Below are 9,249 nucleotides of genomic sequence, written 5' to 3'. Positions count from 1 at the left end.
TGTACTGTTTGGGTATTAATAATATATCACCCATTCTACAACCAACAGCTGGCCATACACATACCAATACAGGTATGGGATATGTTATCCAGAATGCTTGGGACCTGGTATATCCTGGATAAGGGATCTTTCCATAATTTGGATCTCCATAACTTAAGTCTACTAAAAAATAATTCAACATTAATAAAACGGACAGGTTTGGGGCGGCTACCACAAAAAAATCTTCAGGCTCGGCTTCCATTCCATGAATTTATAAACTTGCGCCTGCCCCAACCCTTTTTGTGATGTCACCGTGAGGCAGGGTGGGTGCGAGGAGACAGAGCAGGGCCGGGCTCTGGTTGGCAGGGAGTGGGTTAGGGTTGGTGCAGGTCAAGGGAAACTCGACCCGCATATCACAAAACAGAACCATGGCCATTCCATGTGTTGCCCCTTGTATGCACATATCCGTTTGGCCTGTGGGTTAAAAGGTCGGAAGTGTACCCAAAAAGTGTACCCATAGCATTTGGAACCATAGAGTTCTGAAAATGTAGGCACAAAGCAATGAAAACATTCATAAGACTTAATTAAAGGAAAACTATACCCCCAAAATGAAAACTTAAGCAACAGATAGTTTATATCAAATTGAATGACATATTAAAGAATCTTACCAAACTGTAATATATATTTACATAAATATTGCCCTTTTACATCTCTTGCCTTGAACCACCATTTCGTGACTCCATCTGTGCTGTCTCAGAGATCACCTGACCAGAAATACTACAACACTAACTGTAACAGGAAGAAGTGAGGAAGCAAAAGGCAGAACTCTGTCTGTTAATTGGCTCATGTGACCTTACATGTGGTTTGTATGTGTAGACAGTGAATCTTACGATCTCAGGGGGCGGCCCTTATTTTTTAAAATGGCAATTTTCTATTTATGATTACCCAATGGCACATACTACTAAAAAAGTATATTATTATGATAATGGTTCATTTACATGAAGCAGGGTTTTACACATGAGCTGTTTTATTCAGTATCTTTTAATAGAGACCTACATTGTTTGGGGGGTATAGTTTTCCTTTAAAGGAGAAGGAAAGCTACCAAAGTAGTTAATTGCCAATATATTAGCCACAAACTATAGCACTATATTTATTCTGCAGAATGCTTTACCATACCCGAGTAAACAGCTCTATAAGCTCTATCTGTTTGTTTTGGATAGCAGCTGTCATATTAGCTTGGTGTGACATCAATTCCAACCTGAGTCTCTCCCTGCTCACTCATAGCTCTGGGCTCAGATTACGTTAGGGAGAGGGAGAGGAGCAAACTGAGCATGCTCAAGCCCTAGCCCTGGAGGTTTATACTGAAAATAGGAAGTCTGCTACAGAAGCCCATGTACACAATAGAAGGAAAGAAATGCTGTGTTTCGTCTGACAGAGGACTCAAAGCAGCATTACTGGATTTAATGGTGTAATTTATATAGACCTTTCTGATAAAGCTTACTTAATATTAGTATTTCCGTCTCCTTTAAGCCTTAGAGGAAAGACTTGCATGGGTCCAGTTGGACAGAACCATGCCCTGGACCCTCTGATCCATAACCTGACAAACACCAACAACCGAATACGTCCCGCTACCCGGGCCACAAAAAGTAAACTTACCTTCCCAACCCAGGGCCCAGTGCCGTAACCATATACTGGAAATTATGTCACTCCGGTGCCGACTCTGCAGGCAAATGGAAGTCAACTGCTTATACCACAAGGGAGGGTGGGAGGCATCAGTTACCCGCACATTATCCAGGTACCCAGGCGGGTTACCCTCTGACTGCCCACACGGCCAGGGAATCAGGGACTTTTTGCCAGAAACCCAACCACTTTGCAGCTATTCCGTGGGTACCTGACCCAGTGCAGGACTCTACCTTGGAGTCACCATCCCCTTTGTTTTATTTTGTATTTAGTAACATTAGTCTGTATGCAAGGGAGGTCCAACCTTTATGTGGCTTAAACAACCTCAAACCCACTCCTTTAATGGTGATATTATGCCTTTAATATTAGGCATTGATAACTGAGATCTCTTGCCTATAAAAAGCTTGTGAGACCTATTCAATGATCAGAAGATACTTATCCAAGAGAATTTACATTGCTCAAAAGTGATTATAATGCTTTGCTGCAGAAGTTTTATAAAACAGAAGCTCATTGTTCTTTACAGTGGAAACCATTGTTACCAAAAGAATGATCCCTTCTAAATCGGGAACTTAATTAATGAATTGATTTATGTTTACTAAAATGTCAAAGCAATATTTGGAATAAAGCAAACTATCACAACCTATTAATATTTATATAAACTTAATTCCAACAATTTTTCTTAGGACATGTTTTGGCTTATGGGTTTGAATAGAAAGCGAGAGATCATCCCTAAAGGTAAGTGGAAAGAAAATGTCACCTTCAGCAAACAGAGTTTTTCAGAGAGAGATAAGTTAAACCACAGAATGTTGTTCTAGGAGAGGCTAGGCTGACAGCTACATTAAATACTTAAAAGGAAAAAAAAAAGTTTAAAAACTGTTTCTCGGAAAAGATATTGTTATGCTGTAGAATTTTATGGATGATAGTGAAAAAATAACTTTTTGGTCCTTAAAGTAGAAGTAAAGGTATGGGGGTACCGAAATGTTAGGTAGGTTAATACCCCGGGACAGTGGGCCTGTTCTAGGGTTGGAACTAGGAGTAGACAGAAGAGTCACCTGCCATGGTGTAATGATAGGGGGGCCCTTATAGTGTATTCTGCCTGCCCCTAGTCCATGTTCACTGCTCTCTGTTGCTCCCCCCTCACTCCCCTCCATCACTCTCCCCTCCCTTACCCTCTGTTACTCTCTCCTCCCTCCCCTCTGTTACTCTCTCCTCCCTCCCCTCTGTTACTCTCTCCCTTATGTCAATCTATCCTCCCCTTTGTCACTCTCTCCTCCCTCCCCTCCATCACTCTCCCCTCCCCTGTCACTCCCTTCCTCTCTGTTACTCTCTCCCCTCAGTCACTCTCCCACAAGCGTGGTGTACTTAGTGTCTGTTATATATGGGTTTAAAATGGTAATAAACTGTATGCATTAAGACTTTACCCACATACTGTATAGTCAGCTCAATATAGGTCTGGCTAACAAAATAAAGAGCTCAAGAATGCCCTCATGGTCCCTTGCAAAGCTGTATGGTACAGTGAAGTATTCCTGCACTGCACATCTGCTCATAAAAGGTCCTTATTTATTATTGGGAATAAACATATTAATTAGATCAGAGATCTACAATTGAAAAAATGCACAATTTCACCAAAATCCAAGGAAGCTTAAAACCACGTAAAATACACAGACATTATGACAAAGGGTATGCTAAGTATGTGCTGCATTTTTTAACCATTAGGCCTTCACTATCATATATATATAAATCCGAAGGTTGCCAGCACTCACGATTAAGAAGTTTAATATGCCTGGGTGCAGAGCCAATAAATTATTAATAGCTACTGCAAGAAGATCCGCACTCGCAGGACTTATAAAAAATAAGAAGATTTATTGTATGGGACTAACGTTTCGGCCTCCCCAAGGCCTTTCTCAAAGTGACAAACTGAAGAAAAAAACCACCTTAAATATACATAAGGGTGGGAAAAGACAGCTGGTAAATGTCACATGATCAGTATTGCAATCATTAAAGGACAAGGAAAGTCTAAAATAGAATAAGGCTAGAAATGCTGTATTTTGTATACTAAACATAAACATGAACTTACTACACCACAAGCCTAATCAAACAAATGATTTATGCTTTCAAAGTTGGCCACAGGGGGCTGTCATCTTGTAACTTTGTTAAACATCTTTGCCTGACCCTGACCCTGCACATGCTCAGTGTGGTCTGGGCTGCTTAGGGATCGTCATAAACAAAACTGCTTGAGTTCTGCATGGCTGGGAAGTAAGGCGGGGGCTCCCCCTGCTGGTCAAAAGTATGATTGTTTCCCTGCTCAGCAGTTAGGGACCATCTGACAATTCCTATCCACAGCAGTAAATGAAGGGAGAATTTCACTGCATACAGTCAGGTTTCTTATAAAAACGGTACACATTTTTTATTTAAAGAATATTGGAGATAGGTTTCTTTTTCATTAAAGAAAGTAAAAATGGGATTTTATTATTTTGCCTTTCCTTGTCCTTTAAGTACTTTCTTCATCATTAATAGTATGTATCGCTTTAAGTATAACATTTAAACACACGTAAAAAAACTAGACACAATATATCCCCTAGTTCATATCACTAACAAGTTAAAAACAAGACATTTTGTAACTACATAATACCTACCTAATTACAAAGGGCTGTTAAATCCATAATTGACTTGGTTCTGTGTTACCCCTTACATATTATCTCTTCATTCGGTGTTCACGATATATTATGGTATAGTACTGCTTTTAACACAGCTACTTATAAGTTGCTCATTAGGGGCAGGGTCTCAACCTAATCATTAATGTGTCTCAAATATGTTTTCAGGCATATAATGTAAACCGGAGGCAGTGATCTATGGGCATAGGGTCTATACATAAATAAAGATGTAAGCTGCAATGTAATCAATTGGGAACGAAACTCGGTATAGAACAAAATAAATATAGTGTGGTAACCCTTATATAGGCATTTACATAGTAATATAATAGAAGTGCGCCCGGCCCCACCAACTAAATACAACATTTTATAATAAATTGTGAATGACATAAGTGAGTAAAAACCCAATATGTTTAAACTACCTCCATACCGTCCTTACTGATCGTTTTCTATGTGTACATAAAGTGTATAATTACTAGTGATTGTGCAGACAATCTAAAATGTATAGAATAAGCGTTTCTTACTCCCCCACAAGCCTCAGTATACGTGAATAAGTCACCAAGTTTCTTTGGTGACTTTGGTTCTGGGCTTTCAGTGATTTACAATTGAAAATGGGAATTGTTGCAATTAAACCATAATCACTGGGGGTTTCATACATCATTTTTATTTTAAAAACATACACAGTTGCTTTTTTTTTTTGTTTGTGGTCTTCTTTATAAACATTTGTTATAATTACTATGGACTGCAGAGGCCTTTGTGAAACCATTTTCATGTCAAACAATGGCATACAATATTATAGGTTTCTAAACTTTTCCTGCTGGCTAGAAATGCTTTTGTATAAAAAAATTTTTTTGTCATTATGTACTGTTATTCTTTTTTATCGCATTTCCCACTTTCCGGACTGAATTCGCCAATAAAACATTTATGATAAATCTGAATCATAATACTTAGTTATGGCCACTTTTCCTTATTGTACATATAACCCTAATTTGGTTACTGTATCTTTAAATAGCAACTACCCCTTAGCAATCCAGGGCCCTGAGTCCTTTTGCGAAATGAAAAGTACTGGGAACTGAGATTTACAGCGCAGTGCCTCCACCTAGGGAACAGCGAGGAGCACAACTCAGGGGATTTCCACTAGGAAACATAAAACACACAGTTTGCAATAAAACAAATATAAACTTTATGTAAAACTGTATTTAGTAACTGTAAATGCAAATCACACAATATAGCTTTTACGCTGAGGAACCTGTGTGGACTATCAACTCCTGGCACAGTCTCTCAATGCCACAGTCCCACTTTGGGTAGATAAATGCAAAATCACTCCAGTCAGTTCAATGTCCCTTCCCCAAGAGCTCTTATAACCCCAGGTAGCACTACCTGCCCCAAGGTACCGTTCCCTTTAAAAGTAGTAGCCGCTCCCATATGGCAGGTACACAAGCAAGACCTGTCCTCACCCTGGGGAAACACACAGTAGCCAAAAGATCCACAGGCAGGAGATAAAAACTGGCTTTCCCTAATGCTCAGATACATTATCTAGCAGAGCAAAATGCAGCCTTTTTCTTCTCCTTCTTTTTCGAAACTCCTTTTAAGCAGCCCTGTCACTCTCCACAGATGTGATTCTCTTTAGTTTCTGCAGCAGTAATTCCCCTTCTAAACTCTGTGGGAAGCCCTGTACATTTAGCTCCAAAGTCAGGCACTCCCTCTCTCCCAAGGAAGCAATTGGATGGCTCTCCAGCCTGTAACTGGGCTGGATGATGTCACAGACAGAAAAATATGGGATTTATCTGATACCCTACATACAATATAACGTTTTATCAGATATCACAAAGCCTGACTGTCACTTGACTAAATGTCAGCCCTGTCAATCCATTATTTTCTATGCTCTGCCCTGTAGCTACTACAAAATTTCAGTGCCTGAAAATGGGAATTGTTGCAATTAAACCATAATCGCTGTGGGTTTCATACATCGTTTTTATTTTAAACACTCACACAGTTGCTTCAGATTTTATTCTTGTACATGGCTCCAGCTTTAAACGTATCTGCCTGGGGTAAATGCAAACATTCTTCTTTTCTTTACTCTCATACAGTAGCCTGATAAATAGGCAATTTATTTCTGTATAATGGAAAGGCTCGCCGGTCTGGAAAAAGCACAAACTTAGTCGGAACTTAGTCGGAACAATTTTTCTCAGAAATGGCACGTCAAATAGCAAAGACGCTACCAAGTGAAATTATGCTCAGTATTTTATCTGTCTGTGTATTGAGAACTTTTTTTTTCTTGGTGATAACATCATACACGCCATATTAAAATTTGAATTCGATAAATATACGTTTATAAAAATGTGCAATATATCAAAAGTATTGCATATAGGTTAAAACTATTTAAAAGTGAAAGCAAAAAAACATTTTAAAAAGTCAGTGTAAGACAAACAATGCACACTGCATAATGATTCCCTTCCGCTCCTTTGTCCTTTAGATAATAAGAGTATAGGGATTATCTGAAATTATAGTGCTACTTTATCTTTTTACTCTCACTGTGAAGAATCCAGGAGGAGTAAGAGTAAACGGAAACTATTCTTCATTTTTACTTTAGTGTATTGTTTCATAAAAACAGCTAATACCAGTATCACATTGGGCTCATTTCTAGGGATGAGCACATTTTTTCATGTACTACAAATTCTGGAAAAATTCCAGCTCTCACGAGTGGCAATAACTTTCACGTTTTTCACAATTGGCAATAATATTTGCAAATCAGTGCTATAATTTCACCATGCGTTTTTGTTTCCCAGGCGAGAGAAAAATGCCTGTTAGCTATTGTATTTGGTTTATGAAAAAGTGCCCATTCACTTTCATGTATTTGGTGCAAGAGAAAACGCCCATTGAATTCAATGCATTGGGCATGAGAAAAAACTTGAGGAAAAAAAACGCTGTTTTATTAGAATTAGTTTTGTTAGAAAAAAAATCATATTTTTTTCTGATGGAAAAACCAATGGCATTATTAGGATTTCTCCAGGGTGTTTTGTGTTGCTTAAAGGGGTTGTTCGCCTTTAAATTAAATTTTAGTATGATGTCCAGGGTGATATTCTGAGACAATCTTTTATTGGTTTTCATTTTTTATTATTGGTGGTTTTTGAGTTATTTAGCTTTTTATTCAGCAGCTCTCCATGATGCAGTTTCAGCAATTTGATTGCTAGGGTCCAAATTACCCTAGCAACCATGTACTGATTTGAAGAGACTGGAATGTAAATATGAGAACAGGGTTGGACTGGGGGGCCCGGGGCCCACCGGGGCCGCTGCCCAGGGCCCCCCTCCAGGCCCCTACCCCCTGTTGTAACGAGCGGAGCCGACAAGTCGCGCATGTATAAGTGCCTGTATAAATGCCGGCGCGCATGTTTAAAAGCTGGAGCGCATGCGCTAACGACGTCACTCAGGGTGCATGCGCATTTGTCACGGTGCGGCGCAGGAAAACAGTTTTGGGGTACAATCCGGAGAGGGGTGTCTGGCCCGGTGGGGGCCCATGAGGGTCGGGGGCCCACCGGGTTTTTTCCCGGTATCCCGCCGGGCCAGCCCGACCCTGTATGAGAGGGTCTGAATAGAAAGATGAGTAATAAAAAGTAGCAATGACTATAAATGTGTAGCTTTACTGAACATTTGTTTTTTAGATGGGGTCATTGACCCCCATTTGAAAGCTGGAACAAGTTAGAAGAATAAGACAAATAATTAAAAAAACTATAAAAAAATAAATAATGAAGACCAATTGAAAAAAATCTTAGAATTGGTCATTTGATAACATACTAAAAATTAACTTAAAGGTGAACCACCCCTTTAAAGGATCAGTAACACCAAAAAATATAAGCATTTTAAAGTAATTAACATATAATATACTGTAAGTATGCAATGGTAAAAGCTGCATGTTCGCCTCAGAAAGACTAGTAAAGTTTATATAAACAAGCAGCTGTGTAGCCATGGGGGCTGCCATTCATGCTGGAAAAAAGGAGAAAAGGCACAGGTTACATGGCACATTACAGACAAGCTCTGTCCAATACAAAAATCTTGAATCCTTTGAGATTTATTATACCTATTATAGCTTCTAAAACTCTGAATCTGAAAATACGCCATCTCAAACCTGTCGAGGTCATATTGAAGTCAATGGCAGATGTCTTGACAATGTGATCTGTGCTGGATTATCCGATCAATTTGGGGTTTTCGTCCAATAATCAAAAAAAAGTTGAGATTTTGCAGCAAAAACTCGATGAAATCAAGATTTCGGAGCGTCAATCGTACAAATTAAGACATAATTATTTCGAGAAAAATTATCGATAAATGAGTTAAAATCATGAAAGGGAGTTTGGTCGGATTTGCTTTTATAAAAAAATTTGATTAATTTGTGTTTTAGTAAACATGCCCCCTAGATTTTCTGGTTTTGGATCTTCATACCTTAAGTCTACTAGAAAATCATGTAAACGTTGAATAAACCCAATAGGCTAATTTTGTTTGCAATAAGGATTAATTATATCTTAGTTGGGATCAAGTACAAGCTACTGTTTTATTATTACAGAGAAAAAGAAAATCATTTTTAAAAATCTGAATTATTTGGATAAAATGGAATCAATGGGAGACAGCCTTCCCGTAATTTGTAGTTTCTGGATAATAGATCCTGTACTACCACGTACCAATTTGCTTCAATGAGAAACTTGACAGCACAGGTTTTGGCCAAATATACTCTAAAGAGCTTTTTTAGACTGAAAAATACCAATATCAACATTGTCCCACCTGAGTAAAAAAGGGGAGTTTTCTGGCAATTTCCACCAGCTGAAATATTCTGGCAAAGTATATGCCCATGTGCCGTTGGCCTTATGGCAGCAGTTCATAGAAAACTCTTACTTCTAAAGGTATGCTTATCTTTTCAAGCTGGTATTGATGTAAAGGGCATAGGAAA

The sequence above is a fragment of the Xenopus laevis genome, chromosome 7L (genome assembly GCF_017654675.1).
Source record: "Xenopus laevis strain J_2021 chromosome 7L, Xenopus_laevis_v10.1, whole genome shotgun sequence".
Classification (NCBI taxonomy): Eukaryota; Metazoa; Chordata; class Amphibia; order Anura; family Pipidae; genus Xenopus; species Xenopus laevis.
Note: the sequence above shows the minus strand (reverse complement) of the source record.